At 35.7% G+C, this 20,000-nt stretch overlaps 1 protein-coding gene across 6 annotated transcripts in view; it reads left to right on the top strand.

Annotated features, from left to right (window-relative positions):
- Window positions 1–20,000, top strand: part of NPAS3 (neuronal PAS domain protein 3) — a 616,070-nt gene that overhangs the window by 493,001 nt on the left and 103,069 nt on the right. The window lies entirely within an intron of this gene.

Below are 20,000 nucleotides of genomic sequence, written 5' to 3'. Positions count from 1 at the left end.
AATTAATCTCCGACTTAAATTATTAATAGTAGTGTAAGGGAATGGTAAAATTCAGATCTTTGTTCTCCCACTTCATTATATGTATGGGCAGCTGCAGCTTTTCTGGAGCTGCAGATAGGTGTGTGAATCCATTGTAATTATCCTGTTCTTTTTCGAAAGGCAACCTGTAGCCCCCTCATGTTAGTCCACAGCTTTCCTTACACAGTGATTCTATTCACTGAATTTATATTCACTTCCCTTGCAGTGTTAAGAGGGCATTCAAGTTCTGAAAGCTGGTGAATTGAATTGATTGAATTTGGGCCTTCTGGAGTAGACTTATAGCACAACTACTGAAATCTTGATCTGCAGCCTTTTTCAGAAGCCACAAGAAGTTACTAATGATTTGGAAGGGTGAAGGGGAAAAGAAGAAACCCCTGACAAATCCTTACTCTTAAAATGAAGAAACATGAGCATATATGATTTGAAAACTTTAGTTTATTTCAAAGGGATGCAGTAAATGGACAATTTAATGGTATTTATTTAAAGTGCCTTTTGATGTAATTTAGCCCAGTTAAAATCTGTGGTAAGGGAGCCAAAATTGCAAAAATGTATTTTAAAGATTTAGAGGTAATTTGATATGCATTAGAGGACACTACTGCAAATATGAATATATCTATTTTTTATGTAAGGTTTAACAAAATAGATGTATATCTTACTAGTGAAGGTGAAAGCATGTGTAATGATTACTGAAACAGTGGTAAGTAGAGTTTCTTCTTGAAGAAGAAACATATCAGGTAGCACACTCTTTTATTAACCAGAATAAATGGCTGCATTTAGTAGGATGTGCAAAACCCTGTTTAAATATTCAGGATTTGAGACTGCTTGTTACTACAACTGCTGTAGATTTTACCCACCCATCCAGAAGCCAAACTCTGCCTAATAAACAATGGATAAGGGAAAAGAGGTTGGTGTCTAGAATCGAGAGTGAAATCTACAGCCGCAATGCAATAGAGTACAGCTCAGCTTTGAATCTTTAAAAAGGCTTTTTATGCTTCCTAGACACTGCAGCATTACACTCTGGTGTATCAAGAAGTCTGCTGGTAATGTTTCAAAATCCCATTTCATAAACAAACTGAAAGTAGAGGGCTCCAGACACTTCACAGAAATATTCTGCCTTGCATGCAAAAAATCTAACAAATGTTGATTAGTTGCAAGAATCTGACAGCATAAGCTGTCTTTAAGGCTTTGCTATGGAACAAAATTCCATTAAAATTATCATCCTCGTTGTACTGTGGTCTGTGGATGTGATTCAAGATCTAAGAAAATCAAAATATTACATCTCTTAACATCGGTAAGTAGTGGATCAGGCCCTTCAAAATCTAAACAAAACAGAGCTGATGCCAAAGGGAAGTCAATATCTTGAAGCATTAAAAGATAATGAGTTAGGGAAAAAAGAAAAAAAAAAAGGCATCAGAGGTGTAAACTTTTTTTTTTCCAGTTCAGTTTTCTTTTGCAACATGGGCTAGCAACTTCCTCCGTCTTTAGAGGAAAGTTGAAATTCTGTACTATTCATGTAATTCCAGAGTCTAGGACCATAAGGAAAAGACAGTTACTGCAAGTCTCACGGTTAAGTTATGCAAGTTGGAAACCCTGCAAAAGGTTAGTAGTTCACGTACCTATGAATGATATGATAAAAAATAATAGCCATCCAGAAATTAAAGATACAAACGATCAGTTTAGATAAACTTTCCTCTGAATTTCCAGGTTTTAAGAGACTCATTAAATAGGACTTTATGCACAGTTTCAATTTTGTGCTCTCTGTACCCAAATATATTTTCCTTTTGTTTCATACCTTATTTTATTAGTTATTTGGCCAAACTATTTGTTCTAGAGTTAATATTCCCAAAGAACTTAGGCCAGATTTATCTTACCTCTTTGAAGTTATACGTGTGTACTTTTCCATCCACAAAATGAACAGCAAAACCAAAAATTATCTGCTGTGTATGTTTAGTTACACAAGGCTTTAAACTCATCTCAGTAATTCAATTGCAGATTCTCAAAGGTACATAGGTGCCTAACTTACACTAGTCTTAAAGTCTAGTTTTAAATGTTTTTTATTGTTTTTATCAAGTTCCTGTCTATTTAAAGATAGATTTTTGGATTTGCAATGCACAGAGCAGTAAATATTGGAATGCTTTTATCACAGTATCTCTCAGCTACAGCTGCATGATATGAAAACTGTAGATAGACACCGCAAGGTTTCTTTCTACTCCTCTGTACATTAACATCATCAACTCTCATTTCTTGTGCTGTTCTAGTCTGAAAGTCTTCATAAGAATCCTATTCAATATATACAGGAAATAAATTATTAGTCTTCCTTTTTGTTTCCCTTCCTCTGGTGGTTACTTAGCCAGAAAAGGAGATTAAGTGGTGAAGGGCTGGGGAGCTTGAATTTCATGTGCTGCTCCAACTTTCTTTTGTGATCTAGGAAAAGTCACAGATAAGCCTCTGATTATTTCACACGTACAATAAAACCTCTTAATGTCTGTCTCCATTTTTGCCAAATAAAACAGGTGACAGCATAACAAGAAACATGTTCAGTTGGACTACTTTAGCAAAAGGCCTCAACCTTTCAATTTGGGTGACAGAGCATCTCTTTAAACTTCACGAGGAGGTCAGCCAGAACAGCAGGTCAGGGCTGCTGCTAGCTGGATGTGTGTGTTCATCAGGGGCTGCTGGGTACAGGGAGAGTTCATCTAGAAAGGAGCATAGTTCTTGGAGAATTGGGATGTGGACTGAACTTAGCAGGTAACCACAGAGAATGGTTGGCATTAAATTGTAAGTTTCACTATAACCTCTAAATATTCCCTCTAAAAATTATGTCATGCCTTCTACCTTACTTTTCCTGTTTAGTGGCTTACAACTTAATACCCATTCTCAGTAAAAAATACTAATTTTCCCTTAAGGATGATCTGTGCTTTACAGACTGAAACAGTGCCTAAGACAATTCTCTGGCTTTAATTAAGTAGAATATATATTTAAACTGTGTTTTGAACATTTTTATAATCCTGATGTGTATCACATTTTTGTGTTGTTTCTCTACTTGTGCATGCTATGTAGCTCCATGGCTGTGTAGAAGACCATATGTTCTCTGGCTGGAATATGATAGATTGAGTAGTTTTCTCCCAGTGTTTTGGGGAGGATTACAATAGTCCTCTTCCTTTGTGTATTTAAATTTCTGTGCAGCAATGACAAATAATTTGCAATGTATTCACAGGCATACCGAATGTGAATGTGTAACGACATTCTCAGATTTCAAATAGTAAATTGATACCCTAAGATATATTTGATATTAACTGATTTTCTGGGTTATTGTTGTTATTTCAAAACCTTTAAATAAAGTAATTATATTTACAAAAAGAGGTAATTTGATGAAAGTCAAATTAAGAAATCTAGCAGTCCTATTGCAGTGCTTTGATGCTTAGTCTCACACATACATTTCTCAGCATATAAAGCTGTCTTAAGTTACAATGTTCAGTAGATGTAAACTTTCCTTTCATCTGTTAAGATTAATTTAGAGAAAATTACTAATTTATTTATTCTGAAGTAGAGAAAAATTGTAAAGTATTTCTTTCCTAAGAGAATCGTGCACTATAAGCAAAATATTTGCTTCTAAACAGCAAACTTTATTCCCATCTCTAATAAAACAAGGAAATAGCACCTCTTCACCTTTCAGATTGTCTCCTTCATATTATTCATGCTAGTCTTTTCTCACTAATTTTATGATTATAATGAGGCAATGGCATGCTAGTTAGCACAGAATGACCTTCTAATTGAAAAGCTGTAAATTCAGTCTCAGTGGCCAGCACTGGCAGAAATTTAAATAAAAAGGGCTGCAAAGTCCATACAATGGGCTGGCCTCTTGACCAGGGTGCTACTGAAGTCCTACTCACTTGTCATTTGATGACGCTTTGCAACTCCTTGGTGTTGACGGTCTGTCTTATTACAAGTTAGGTTAGCATGAGAAGAACAAAGAGCAAGGAGTCTTTTATTGGTTAACCAGAGGATTTTGCATTAGAGTATCTTCAATATCTGATCTAATACTACACTTTGTAAAGCAGCATCTCAGTCACATAATGCTTACTGTTTAATTTCCAAATGATGATAAAAAGCTGGCTAGACTGATGCATCAATAATTCCTGCCTCTTTATACAGTTTTTCTTGATCATAGTTTTAATGTTTGTGCATTTATTATTTGAAAGCACTAATAACATTGGTTTAATGAGATTTTCTTACTGACAAGCACTTAAGATTGGTGCCCAGATACTTCAGTGATAAGGTCTTTTTAAGTGTTTGGGAAGATGGATGGATAGTTGTGAGCAACCCTGAGAAATTGTGCAGCCTTCAGTGTGTCTTACAGATAGACAGTTTATGAAATGATCGCAGCACATTCCTCTACCCTCATGTAAATAAATATCTCTCACGGTCTTGATGTTGGTGCTTGGCACTGGCTATCTAAAGTTCATAACATTGGCTACCACTATATTAGTACTAACTAGTAAGAGCTGATAGTTTTGTATAATACAGAGCAGCTTTATGCTGTCAGTGTAATGCATCTTTATCAAGAATAGATCATACAGACAATGGAAATTTTCCATACTCTTTAAAGTTTTGCATTCTGTATATTTGGTTGTTAGACAAATAGAGCAAGCTTTGCTGACTTCATTTTCATTCTTGGCAGCATGTTTTTATCATAAGGCAGATAGTCATTAATTTACAGAATCAACGCTGGGAACAGCTTTTGTGATCTCATATTAAATTTTCCCCTGAATCCGCCCCTTGGCAAAAATTACTCACATCGTTAAAAAATATTTAATTAGGCTGTAGTTTATACCCAGCTCACTGGGGAAATGTTGGAATTAATATGATTTGCATGAATTCTGTTTCTCTTTTTCTGTTAGAGATTAGTTTTGAATTCAGTTCAGAGGGTCGCTGACACTGCCAAGGACTCACAATCGTGAAGGTCAAACAGGTAGCAAATACTTCCCCTGGGTAGCTTCCCTGAAAAGACAGCTCAAAATTGCTTTTAATTATGGGTTACCTAAAAGGCCACTTGCTGTTTTCATTTTTCCACAGATCTCTGAAACATTATGTGGCTAGAAGTTCTAGGTAGACCACATCAGTTCAAATCTGAAACAACTTAAGTCATGTTTTTACTCCTTTTCCTTTTCTTAAAAATGAGGAGCATACAAACCCATGCAGAGATTCATGCATGCACGCAAACAGCTATACATATATACACATATGTATATGTGTAAACTAGGCTATTTTTGGTGGTTGTTCCTCTATTGCAGTGGGAGGCACCCAAAAATCTTTTTCTGTTTCCTGAGGATTGAAGAAAAAAAAAAAAAAAAGAGTATTTTGGAAGGAAAAATATTTTCCTTCATAGCATTGTAACTACTGGCTTAATTATTCTTCACAAGATAAGATACAATGTTTAGTTATGCATTCTCTTGTTTATGATTTCAAGGGTTAGAAAAAACCCTGGGGATCCACAATCCTGTGCTTTTTAAAAAGAGCATTTAATGGAAACTTTAATTAATAATCTAATCAATCAATTAATCTCTGTTACATAAGTGTTGAAATCTAATTCTCCTTCACAGCTCTATCAATACAGAGAGAAATGAAATGGCTGCCCACTTATCAGGATAATGGAGAACCGTTACCGACACAGAGAAAAAGTGAAATTGTGGTAGTTTTGTGAAGCTGCCACAGACAACATAATGCTTACAAAGTTCTCTTGAATTTTGGGTAGACCACAATATGTCTGTGTGGCGAGCTGCTAGGCAGTTCATTTTCCTTCAGTTGATTATAAAAAAAGTAAGAACAGCCCCCCAAATAGTTTGGAGATGACCCATTTTTTTGTGGACTCTCCAACAATTATGGCATAACAGTAGTCAAAAAATTTTAAATAGTGAGCGTCACATAGTGTTGACTTTTGCCTTGAGTTCAGAAAATGTAAACCATCTGCTTTATGAAATATGTGCAGACCACACCATGCTGTTGACTAGCCAACTGTTGATAAATAAATATTTATATATCAAGTGATTTATATAAGTCCTCTATCAGTACTGCAAAGGTGAGAGCCAGTGTGACCCTTATTTCTGGGACTGCGATTCAATCCAACCTCTTTGGAGCTTGGAACCCTGCCAGAGGTGTGTGCAGTACTGATGGCAATTTAATTGATAGCAGTGCAGATGAAGATAATTTTGTACACGAACTCAACTTCAAAGCAGTCTCTCTGTATGTGTGTCTGTATGCTTCCAAACATTCCAAAAATCCATTAGGAGAGCCTTATGTGTTGGAAAAAGAATTACATCATAGATAGGACTACACTTGTATCGTACAGCGTTTGTTACTTTTCTTTTGAAAGTGAGTTTTTCTAAAGTCAGTATATAAAAATACTTACATGGGAGTTTTCAAATTTAGTGAAGAGCATTTTGCAGAGAATTTTAAAAATATAAACTACCTTTGAAAAGGGAAATTGAAGACTTGTGTATCCTTAGCAATATATTTAATATTTTTGGCTACATACCATGTACTACAGTCGACGCAATCTGTACATCCTATAAAGTCTGAAATGTAAGAATTGTATCATACATTAAGTAGAGACTGTACACATAGCAAACTATGGTTTATGGGCAATTTTTGAATTGCAAAAGGCTAATTAGATATTTACATCAAGATCTCATTTAGCTTCCTTTTAGTTCTTTCCTACAGAAATAGAAAAAGCACATAACAAAATGTTGTACTGAACTCATTGAATCTAATCTCCTACCTCTTAAATTCAGTGATTTACCATTTCTTTAAAGCACTATATTTTTTCTTTTCTCTCTGTCATATTCATTTTGCATCCTTTCCCAAGACACAAGTCCTGAAGACTTAATATTACTCTCTTTTTGGCAGGGAAAGTTCACAGCTTTATTTGCAGCACAAATTTTATACAGTAGTATTAATTGTACACACTACGTACAAAAATAATACTGTTTACCTTGCCAGCAGGCTGACTTTCAGTCAATGAATATAATATTCTTTTCCAGCTGAAGAGTTTTGAATTCTCCTTCCTGTCGGTAGAAAAACTGACCATTCCAGCCTGCAAAAGTATATCGCTCTAAAGAAGACAAGCTGGAATTTCTCACCATGATTTGTAGCTACTGAAAAACTCAGTTATATTCATTTGCCTGCATCTTATGCTATCCTTTTGCTCTTTTATCTTTTTCTCCCTACTATTCCTAACTTGGCATTGTTGTCCTTTGCATTGTCTAAGTACCATTAATCCATAAATACACCATTCTGGCTACATCTAATATACAATAAGATAATATTATACACACAATATGATTTGCAACAATTTACAATAAAATGCTAACATTATGCTGAATGAAATCCTAGGAAGTGCCAGTCAAGCACAGAATTTACCATGTTAGTGAATGATAACACTGTCTGGATTCCAACAGCTAAGCAACACCATACAGTTTTCAGGGAAGATATTAAAAGCATGGCTACAGAACTCGTGAGGCTTAAGACATTGTCATACCCAAATGATGACACAGACCATTTGTAATGCCATTCTGTTCTTCTTTCTGCCATTTGGATCACAGGTAGCTCTGTTGATACTGACCATGGAGAAAACACTGTTAATGTGTTTAATTAGAGCAGTAGTTACAACTCAGGAAAGAGATCTTGAAGTCACGATGGGTGATTTTCCAAAGTCATCAACTGAAAGTGCAGTAGCAGCCAAAATGTCGAGCATCATGAGAAAGGCTATTGAGGCCAACACAGACGGCATCATTCTGCCGTTTCATAAAACCTTGGTGTCTAGAGTACTATGAGCAGTTCTGTTCTTTCCATCCCAGTGGGGATATTGTAGAATTACACTGGTTAAAAAAAAAAATGAAAAAAACCAATCGGATTAGAAAGGAGAAAATGAATGGTATGTTATGATTGTAGCTTACAAAGTCAAAAGGTTTATGGATTGAGACAGTTTAGACAGGCCTGTTATTCACAAAATCCTACAGTACTGTAAGTAGGAAGCACTCACTGAGTCTGTGAAGTGACCAGTTTAAAATAGGTAAAAGTAAATGTTTTTTATCAGACGGATAGTAAATAGTAAAATGTTTTTTATCAGATATTTTAGAATTTATCATCATGAGAGGTTGTGGGTGCAGGTAATGTCCACTTGTGCAAAAATGGATTAGACAGATTCATAGACAAGAGGCCTATAAACAAAGGCTAAAGGGAATAGACAGGGATGTACTCTGCCATGCAACAGCTATGAGTATCGGGGGAGCAGTGGCAGAACATCGCCATTCTCGCACACTTCACATAATAGCAGCTCCTGCTACCACAGCTGGAGAGAGAACCCTGGGCTAGGTGAGCTGCTCATCTGACTCAGTAGTGCATTTCTCATGTTCTTATGCACTTACCATCATTTAATTAATCCTCAGAATACACACATGGGTTAAGAAAATACCATTATAGCCCTTAACATGAAGGGAATATGAGGCTTTTTAGAGTTATCTGAACTGTGACAAGTGAACACAGCAATTCATAGTCAAAAAATTGTAAACCTGGACTTTCAGTTCACCAAATTATTAGACTGAAATGCTGGTATTTAGGTAGGGTGATGGTTGGACCGGATGATCTTGAAGGTCTCTTCCAACCTTAATGATTATATGATTCTATGATTCATATATAAAAATATGAATAAATGTAATGAATGAGATAAAGGGAAGAGCTTAAAAAATATATTCTCACTTGTTACAAATGCTTTGAGTAGAGAACATGTATGCATTTTACTCTACAGTGATGTCCCAACTATGATGTTCATGGATGTTTTAATTGTACAGTAACTTTTAGTTAGAGATAATTAGAGGACAAACAGTTTTAAAAACTTAGGTTAGTTGTCTTGTACCTCATGAGGTAAAGATTGCTCTCAGCCTGAAGATAATTTAGTTTTCTTTTACTCACATTTTACTATTTTTTAGTTAGTAGGTATTGCAAGTGTTGATGGAGAAAGGACTGCATTTCGTGTGTTGGCCTTACTATTTTTTTGCCAATCACTGTAGCTCCACTTCTTAGATACCTCAGGGAAAACACGAGGAACTCTACCATTCTAAGTAGTGGGTTTCGTTTCTAAATTAATTAATTAAATGGAGACACAAAAAAAAATCGTGCAAGTAAATGCTGACAGTCACTTAAAGCCGTTAAAAAGGATGGAGTGACTAGCTGTAAATTCAGCTAGGACATACACTTGACACTTGTAACAGACATGGGCACTCAGGAAGCAGCCAAGTAAGGTTAAACTGATAAAATAAATACAACACTTAATAATGTTTCCTTAGTTAGTTCAGATTATATTTACTAACTATTTAACAGATACAGTCAGATTGTATTTGATTTTTTTACCTCAAAAAGAGAGTGTTAGAAGGGTCCTGAATTAACATATATATATTTATTCATTTGTTAGCTGTGGGAAGAATTCCACAGCATGAAAAACCGGAATTACTTTTGTGAGGTAGGAAGGATATTAATTTTCACTAAATATCAACTGAGTTACACATCCAAGGTATACCTAGTGAATCAGTTAATGAAGACACGTATATCTTTTGCTATTCTTGTTTTATTGAATTTATTGTCTGTGTTACATTTATCATTCTCTTCCAGAATCTCCACTTTCTTCCTTTGTTTTTGCAGTTCTGTTTCTCAGGGGTCATATCCTTGTTTGCTCGCTCTGTATCTTCTTTATTTGCTGTTATTTTCCCTCTGTTCTGCTGATGCTTCTCTGAGTTCTGCTCTAGTTCCATCATTTCCCTCTCATCTCTTCTGAAGATTTCCATAGGCATAATTTTGAGTCTCGGGTTTTCTGAGTATTTCAGTTCTTACTGAGTCTTGTGGTTGTATTTCAATCACTTCTTTCTGGAGTTCTTGCCCATATGTCACTCTAAATGAAAATGAACTTCTGTATGTCTCATTTGTTATTTCTAACTTGCTCTTCTCTTTTAGACCACTTCTCTCCTGCTTCGGAATACCAATGTTCCCATATTCTTCCATGCCAGAAATTTTCTTCTTCCAGAATACTGGGAGTTCCTTTCTTCTTACCTGGATTCAGTTATATCTTCAACACCAAGGGTCCTTCATTTTACTGTATCATTTATAATATGCACAGTGGTGCATAAATTATTAAGAAAGAAATCTAAAAATTTTAAAGGAAAGTTTTAAAGAAAAAACTAGGCATGAAAAGACCGTGGGAGTATACTTTGTCTTTCAGCATTTTTATCTCGCAAATTCTATATGCCTTTTATTTTTCTTGTAAAAGAATACAAGACTTACATAGATGAGCTAAATAGATGTGTGCTGGTTTGGGGAATATAGCTTTATCAAATCCACAAACAGTGTTTGAGACAGTTTAGATGGGAAGGTTTAAAAGTCTGTGACAAGGTAGTAACCTTCCATTTGCTTATTTTTAAACAAAAGAAATAGATTGGGTTTTCCATGAATGTGAATGTTTAATAAACATCGAAATGCTGAATGAAGTTAGAATATAAATTCTTTTTAAAATTGATATGTTTATTCCAGTAAAATTTGACACAATCTCTCTCATTTGAAGGGCAGTGCAAGCAATACGATCTTGAACAAATTTCATGTAGCATGCAAGTGTATTGTGGGTTAATCCTAAAGAAAGCGTATCTTCAAAGGTCTTCACAATGTTTCAAGCATTTGTTCTTTTTTTTTCTCTTAACATTCCTGAAATGGAAATTCATCTGTGAACGGTGGTTTTTATTCGTGTTTTCACAGAAGTACATTTGCATGCCCTAGAAAAGGATCAATATTATGAGTGAGAACTCTCCCCAAAAGTCTTTAATTATATGTCTGTGTATCAATATGTAATATTTTATGTTTCCTCAAATTTTTTCTTCTTTTAGCTGACACATGCAGACTTTGAAAGGAATAAAATCAGCAATGTAACGATGAAATGCATGCAAACTTGTTAAATATGATGGCAAAATAAAAAGCTTCAGTCAGTATGATCAGTTAAAAAAAAAAAAAAAGATAGCCAGCAAACTGTCTATCATGTGATGAAATTTGACAGTAGGGATTATGGCTTTGATGGACCAGAACAGCTAATAGAAGAAGCTGACATTTTTGAAACCCTGCTAATTAAGGGTTCCTTCCTTAATATTAAAATAAAGTCTTTGTCTGGGTTTTATGGTTGGAGAATCAGGTGTTTTCATTAATATATGCCAGTCAGTCTTAATAAGCTTGGAGGGCAGAGGAAGTTATTATTGAGTGACCTTCTACAAAATAAGCATGTTGCTAAGGGCTCTAACCCTGCCCTGTTCAGACTGATGAATCTCATTTCCAATGCAAAAGCTTCACAAGAAATCCAAGTATTCTCTGTGCAATCACAGAAAATAATCCTTGTGTCTCTTGTAATGTCCAGAATTGCCACTTACTATACTACTACTGTACAATGAATATTACAATACATATTATTTTTCTAGCACAATTGTCTACATTTCTGAATTGCCAAGAATAGAAAAACTTATTGTCAAGACACTTGTATTGAAAAGTCAGCTCATTTTAATACTTCTCAAATAGTCATCTACCCTGTTCATGAATTATAATGCACAGAATACATCTGACAATACTAGCTTTGAAAAAGAGATATGTCTGTATTATTACATATTCATTTTCAAATAGATTTTGAACAGATTTTAAACCATTCATTGAAATTCATTGAAATGATAAATTCACAGTTGGATTTTGATTGACTCTTAATCTAATTTTACATTTGATAAGTTTTCATCTTTTTCTAGTAGTAATTTTAATTTTCTGTAGTTTTTTCAAGCTAAGTGAAAGGGTGTGGTAAACTACTAAGACTCATCATATATTTGCTGACAGAAATTAGAAAATGAGCTAGTGAATCGGATGAAATAAGTGCAGCATTGTCACTACTAGTGATGTGTCTCACATCAACTCTGTGTGCACTGGGCAGTTTCCAACATCCCAAGACTTTCTGCAGATACGTACTAATGCCTTGCTGCTTTGTGGTTTCCTTTCGTTTTTCTCACTAGGTCAAGTCGGTACTCTAAATAGTAAGGTACTGCAGTCATAATAAATACAGTGGATATCGGATGAAAATGCAAAAAAACAACACATCCAGTTTGCTGACACTATATGCTAATAAAATAACATGGCTGCCAAGCAGAAATGTCAGAGTTGGGAGAATATACACGTTCTCAGGTCATTGAGTGAATCTCAAAAAGTTGTGTATTTAATAAGAAGCAAGCAACTGCGTCACATTTGCAGATCTCCTTCCTTTAATTGATGGCACAGCAGATGGATCTACTTTTTTCTTATCCAACCCAAACCAATATATAACAATTTGTAGAGTATTTGATAAAACTTATTCCAAACAGGTTTGTTTGTTTGTTTGTTTGTTTGTTTACATTGATGATCAGGATAAATTGGCTTCAGAACTGCAACAGAATTAGATATGCATACTGTTGTACTGTATATTTACAAATATAAATACACTGTAAACCAGTGAGACAGTTCAACCCAGTGCCAATGTTAGAAAAGACAAAACTGAGGCCCATGTTTTTCATTTCTGTTTGGGCATTTTGTTCCCAGGGCATTCTGACAGAGAATTACGTGGCAAATAAGTACATTACAATACAATAAAAAAGATCCCTGGGAAACATTTCCTATCTGAAGAAGACCCACTCTGCAAGGCAATATTTGAGCTATTTCTGAATGCCTAATAGACACCACATTTGAATACAGTAGCACTATTTAGTCCAGTTGCTCTACAAAGTGCTTTGAATATGAAAGGCTCATATATTGTTTTCCATTTAAGTCAAAGCCAACCATGCACCTTGGACTCTGTATCTCTACTTGATTTATTTATTTGCAGTTTGAGATTTTTGCCTACTTTATCTCTTGCACATTCCCACATTCCCCCCCCACACCCAAAAAAAAAAAAGGTAACTTGATTTAGCTCCATAATTAACCTTGATTCTATTCAATTTGGGCTACTCCTTAGGAAAGGCAAAAATAATATGTGCAACATTTTTCTTAGAATGTGTAAAACTGATCAAATTAAAATCCCTGTGGGTCTTTCTTGCTTCTTTGTGTTTAAGGGAAATGTGTGGGTGTGGCTGTGGATGGTGAGGGTTGGGGAATTAGTTTATGTATTATCAGTGGTTTCCATTCTGTTTCTAGTGGGCAGATATGAACGACAGAGGAAAAACAGCACATATAGCACTCATTAGCATCTCATTGGCAGCTGCAAACCACAGAGGCAAAATACTGTATCTACCCTAGGAATGCTTCTTTCAGGTATAGTGTCGGGGCAGATAATATACTGCTCCTCTCTAGCTGTTCCTGCTCTTTGGAGAAACACTAAGGACTTAACATCTAAAGAAGAAAAAGGCAAGCATAATATTTTTAGTATTTATAGAAATGCAAAGCAAAACACTTGAAGCACCTGAAAATGGTCAAAAAGAAAGGAGTAGGAGTCACAGCTCTGGCATGTCGATAAGTTTTGGAGGATTTTTTTTCTCAGTGCTTACAGTGAGTTTAGAACTCCAATGCTTACTGCTAAAAACCCTGATCGAAAGCCTGCTGATTTCTGATGATAAAACTCCTGTAGACATCAATGTGAGTAAGAACTAACCCTCAGAGAGAACTATTCCATTCTCATTCGTGTTGGCAATGTGTTGCTAAATGGTACAATGAGGTCCTTGTTATACCCTCAGCAGTATTTTATGCAGTGTCTGCTATGCTCGTTTACCAAAAAAGTAAGAGTATAGCAGAAATATTATCTTTATGCAGAAATCGATATTCATAAATAAAACAACCAAAGTCACTTTCCTCACATACTGTAAATGCTGTATTTTTACTGTAAATGTAACTGAAGCAAGGTCATTCGTTTTGCTGCTGGAAAACAAATGGAGAACTAGGCTAGATTTACTCCCTCCATAAGAATAAAGGATTTTTTGAAGGAGGAAGGAAACTTATTCTACAGCAGAAGCCAAACAGGTACTTTCCATTTCCAAACATTGTGACTGTAGCTCAGGACAAGTGTTCTGATGAGAAAAGGATGCTCCAGGATGTTTGGAAAGGACTTCCTGATTGCTGACAATAGGGTAATGTTGGAGTGAACATGGTATCCAGTTTGAAAACTCAAGTAATATCAGTATGCCTTGACAAAGAGCCAAAACCAGGATCAGTAAATCTTAATGTGGAGTCTCATGATTTAATGTTAATGCTGTGATTAGAAGGAGAGGCATATGAAATGTAAATCTTGTGTTAAATTTGTCAGGATACAGTGTGCCCACAAGACATGCCAAGGTACTGGATCTCCTCTCCGCATTCCATCAGACATATATATATATATGAGCACTCACAGAAGGGGATGTTTCAGAGCCACGACCAATATAAACCAAACTTGTAAAGACAGAAGCTATCAGAGCATCTACCTTAATTTAGAGGCCTCCTCCTGCAAAACGATGGTCTCACTCAGGGTTTAGACTTCAAGATCCTTGGGACATTGGAAGGGCTCCCCTTCCAGTCTGGCACAGGGTCACAGAAGCTTGTACAAAGAACTTTAATTCCTTCATTCTCAGGTTATACATGGTTGCAAAGAACTGCCGTGGGCCATCGCTGTAGAAGATGTAGAGAAAATAAAAACAAAGGTATGAGAGAAAACGGGAGCTGAGCTGAGCAAAAGCAGGTGTCCAAAAATGTGTGTTTACTACCAGTGTTAGCTGCCTTGCTCCTGATGGACTAGGTGCCACTTTATGTCAGCTGTAGAAGGCAACAGGCCCCCGCCCCATCCCAATAGGAAAATTCTGTAGTTGATAGCTGCCTAACATAAAGGGATTAAGGATTTTACATCCATGGCAAAATTTTCAAAAGAGTTGTCTCAGGCTGAGCATCCAGAATCAAAGGCTGCTTTTGAAAAGTTGACCCTGGCCTTTGGGGAGACACTGCAAAGACTTTTCTTATAATGTTTCCTGAAAGGTAAATTTGAATCTCATTCTGTATTCCCACATTGGACTAAATTGAAAGTGCCTCCACTGATGTCAACAGTTTAATGAAAATTGCTGTAATTTCATGGGGGTTTTTTTTGGTAACCTATGCTAAATAAGTTACATGCTGCTGTGTGTATATATGTGTGTGTAGAGTAATTCAAATACTTTTATTCTTTACTGTTCACTACTGGAAAAGTTTTCCTTTCTCCTTCTACTAGTATATACAAACCTTTATTTGGAAGGGCTTTCAATTTCTATGTCTTTCCTTGAGACACACAAGCTAAAATTTAAAGTAAGATAGATGGGAAAGATTGCAGTGTTTCTGCCAGATCAGTTCTATATTCGGTATAATCCTGTGATATGTAAAAGTTATGAAGAGGGAACTATAATGCCCCTTAGTCCAATAGAAAACCTATTCTAATTACAATACCACATTGCATTGTATTTCACTCTCCTATTGGTGTATTGCCTTATAAATTATAGTAAAGTGTGGTAATTGTCATATTGTACTGCATACTTCCTCTCTAATCTTTCTTATTGGGTTATGTGGAGCTTAGTATCTAGAGAAGCATGAAATAACCTGAAAATAGGTAATGTAAATGCTTATTCAACAATCCACAATTTGGTATATTAATTCCAATACAGAAAAATTCAATATGATGTTGGTATATTACTTCTTTTTCTGTTGCTGAGCTATTTGTCACCAGGTTTCATTTGAAAAAGTACTTATTCATGTGTTAATTACTCCTTAATCATTAAGGAATTTACAGTGCACTGTCCACTTCCACAGCCTAAAGTACTGTTTATCTATTTAATCGAATAAGATTTACTGCAGCACTCACTTTTGTTGTTCATATAATACCGCAGTTAGACAGTATTGCTCAGTACAGGAAGAATAGCAAAGATTACTGACATGCCTGTTAGAAAAGGCAAATTAATCCTTGATGATTCTGATTTAGAAGAGTCATCTGCACTTCAAAATAGTTGCATTATTCACCAAATTCAAAGTTACCCAATATGAAATGCTAATATCTCTGATATTTTTGTAACTTCAAGTATTTTATGGTATAACAGAGACTTCTTTAAAATATTAAGTCCTTTGAGACTTTTAGAAACAACATTAAAAAAAAACAAAAATTTGTCTACCATGCTGTAAAAGAAAAGAAAAAAATTGGTAAGCCAGTCTATCTGGTAGAGAATGTGTGCTGTTTCCTGTTGCTCTAAGCAGACACAGAGGTCCACACTCTACAGCCACTGCATTAGTAACAACCTGCAGCAACTCCTTTGAAGTCAGTATGGTCTAACAGCTGTAAAATATAAAATCCAGACTCATCATGTCCATGCTTTCCACCATGAATCACAGTCAATTCTCATGCTTATTTCATTTTCTCACTGTTGCTAACATCAAACCAAGTATCTCAGGTACTAAAGAGTGGTAACTACTGGTAAATGTAGGGTCTTTTTAGTACTGAACACTGACTGGACAGTTGCAATGCAGTCAACATGCATGACTCAGAGCCATGCATGTCAGTAGTATAGCTGAGACCTTTTGACAGCTAGCACAATACTCATTCCTCTAGAGGATATTGCACACATCCTGTACATATTCAGTTCACTTAGAAAAAAAGTCTTTTCTACCAATCAGGGTAGTGTATGAAAATAATTCCATCTCTCTGTGCTGCATGCATCATGATTATGGATGTGCTGAAGCACCAATAATCAATCTCAGTTACTGGAGAACATGTTGTCACTTGCTGCTCTTAGTCATGCAAAGTGTTGCACAAAGAAGCAGAAGTAATACAGCTTGATTTTCATGGAGGTATTATTGTACATGAAGTACTGAGAGGTTATATGTTATGATAGGAACACAAGCTGCTCAGTGCTGTTCATTTTGCTGTGTTTTTATAAATTATTATGAAAGTAAAAAAAAAAAAAACAGCTATGTGGCTGCACTGTCAACTAGAAGTACATTGGGCTTTTCTCCCATTTTCTTCCACCCATCCAAGAAGCTTGCAGAGGTGGCATTATCAGGCACATTTCCTCTTCCCAATGAACTCTTTTCTTTTTGCTCAGATTAATTTTAAAAGATCCAATCCATATTCTATAAAACTGACATCTCTTTCTCAGTTGTAAGTGGCAGCTGGCAACAGAACAGTTCAGAGGCGCAGAGATCGTCCGCATTAAGCAAAACAACCAAATGTTCATTTGCATCCCATTTACCTTGGGGAAACTGCAGTGCAAGTTTAATGTTAAGCTCATGCCTAGTGTTTTGTTGAGTTGTAAAACACTGAAAAGGCTGCTCTCAGCAGCAAATAGAAGGCTAAAATTCAATGAGTGCTACTGAACCAACTTCCAATGAGTACAAAATATATTTATTTGAAGGGAGAAAAAATATCCTCAGTCTGCACCTCATGTGCAATGTTTTGTTAAACCCAGAACTGTTTATCAGAGGAAGACTAAATCGGCTAATATTAAGACTAAACCTATGCAATTATATGGGGTCTTCTCAAAGTCTGATATTTCTTTTTAAAGCCTGCATTAGTTAGGCTACAGCCTGAAATGAAGCATGCTATTAAACTGCTGCTTCTGGGCATTAAGTGGCTACTCTCTATTTTTGTAACCAAACATTGCAGTGATTTTCTTAGGGATTCTTTTTTGTTTTTGTTTTTTTGTTATTGCCATACTAGTCCATGGTATAGCTAGGTCATAGCATCGTTTTCAATGATCTTGAGTTCAGCTGAAGACTGGCAGTAAGAACAAATTAGATCATAACTATTCTGATAGCCTCGTATGCAGAAAAGGAAAATATAATTGCATTTTTGTTTCATCTTTCATGTTTACAACACTGGTGTCATTAATCTGTCCATACCCTGAAAACATGCAGGTTTATTTGCAACATCTTGTAACAATAATGAATGAACAAATGAATAACAATAAGATTATTCAAAAAAAAAAAAAAGCCTTTTTGTCTGTCTGTGTAAAATGCCTAAATAAAATGCATGCAAAATTCCAATTCAAGAAACCTGAATTCTGTTTCCATCGACTTGGTAACAGTGATTGTGAACCTTGTCATTGCTCCTTATAAAGTACTTGCCATAGATAGTATGCTGTAATTTCCCTCATTTTGCTTCCCCATTAGCTCTCAGGTCAGTGCATCTAGCCTGTGTCCAAAAGATGAGTAAAGATATTCAGGGTTTGTGTCTTGTCAGTGTCTTAGAGTAAAAACTCCATACAATTCCATATTTCTGCTATTAGAGCAGTTTATTCCTGTTCGCCTGCTTTCTTGTTTCACTGATGCCTAAGCGGCCCTTGAACCAGGTTTTTTATCTAGGGAGGTGGGAGCAGATGGGTGTGGAGTGCAGAGGAGTGGAGCAAAGCTCCCCTTGCCATGGTGCCTTTCCCTTCTCAAACGCTCAGGGTTAATAATTTTATATATAGCATGATCTGAGGTAGGTTTTTTGTTGCCATCATGATGGGATATATAAATATATCTATTTGAAATGGGTACTTGGACTTCATAGTTTAATGTAGTTAATAATACAAATGTGGAATGAAAGATATGCTAAAGTATATCAAAAGAGGGGTTTTGATTGAAATACAGGAGTGAAAAGCTGGCAGTTTATCACAGTCCTACAGTTTACCTTCATACAGAAGGAGAGTGGCTGTTTTCATTTTCACTAATCCCCAAATAACCATCAAGAAATATTAAAATACACATTTTATTAGTTTCATTTAATTTCTTAATTGCTCAAATTCAGTTTACCAATTTATTGCTGTGTGAAATGCTTAGAGGCAATGCGTACATTAAAGGGATTATTTACATGTAATCCCTCCCTCCCAAAGGATACAAACTGATCATTTATGAATCCTGATTTACGCTCTGTAACAATACCAGATGAATGAAATAGTTACTGTAGGATGATGTAGCTCCTGGAAGTGTAATGCTGTGTGGAGTACAATTTAGTACTCATTTTCACTGATGATTTTAGTAAAGGTGTATGAACTTCACTTTTAGAATTCAGATGAAGCAAACTAAAACTGCTTGCTGCAATCGAACAATTTATTTTGTGGGAATGCATGCAGACAAGACATTAAATTTAACCTTGGGCAAAAGTGTATTTTAAAGTCTAACCCATGTTCTATTTGGGGTGTGGATTATTTTCAGCTAGGGTTATGATTTTACAGGAAAGAGATTTACAATTAGTTTTAACATAATTGGCAGGGATTTGCCGTTGAGATGCAGACTTGCAGCTTCCTTCCTGCCTGTGGATATCACTGTGGATATCTGTTTGCCAACCAAAAGGTGTGAAACAAGATGTAATAAGAGAAAGGAGAAATCAAAAACATTAACCACATTGAACAAAAAGGAATAAAACTTTTAAAAGTCTCTAAGTATATTATAGAAGGATTTTTTTTTTTAACCTGCAGTATACTCACTGTGCACCTCTGCAGAGTGATAACATTTACCTCCGGTTTAAAAGAGCTATTAGCCTATCCTGTCAGTGTTATCCCTGCCTGACTCTTCTCTGCTGCCAGACATAACCTGTTGTATTAGAAATGTTCACATTCTGAGAGCATGACAATATGGGATAGTGGTAAATAACAGTAGGACTTAAGAGAATCTGTAAAAGCATTTGTCTGTAGCCTAAAAATCAAATACCTGAAACCTGAAGTATCCCATCTCCATCGCTTAAGAATTACTCTGCATTTCAGCTTGTTTAAAATTTCCCCACATTCTTTACTGAGGGATTTCTACATGCTTGTTCTTTACTCTCATTTCCCCGCAGACTGTAGTCTCTTTAGACAGGCAAATACAAAATAATTAAATGTTTAAAGAGATGCATATCATCTGTTTTATTAGATTGAGATGGAATAAGCAGACATGAGCAATAGAAAACAGTTTGCCAGTCCACACCCTGC

Source organism: Anser cygnoides, chromosome 5 (assembly GCF_040182565.1).
Source record: "Anser cygnoides isolate HZ-2024a breed goose chromosome 5, Taihu_goose_T2T_genome, whole genome shotgun sequence".
Lineage (NCBI taxonomy): Eukaryota > Metazoa > Chordata > Aves > Anseriformes > Anatidae > Anser > Anser cygnoides.
The sequence above is the reverse complement of the archived record's forward strand: the minus strand, read 5'-3'. Positions and strand labels throughout refer to the sequence as shown.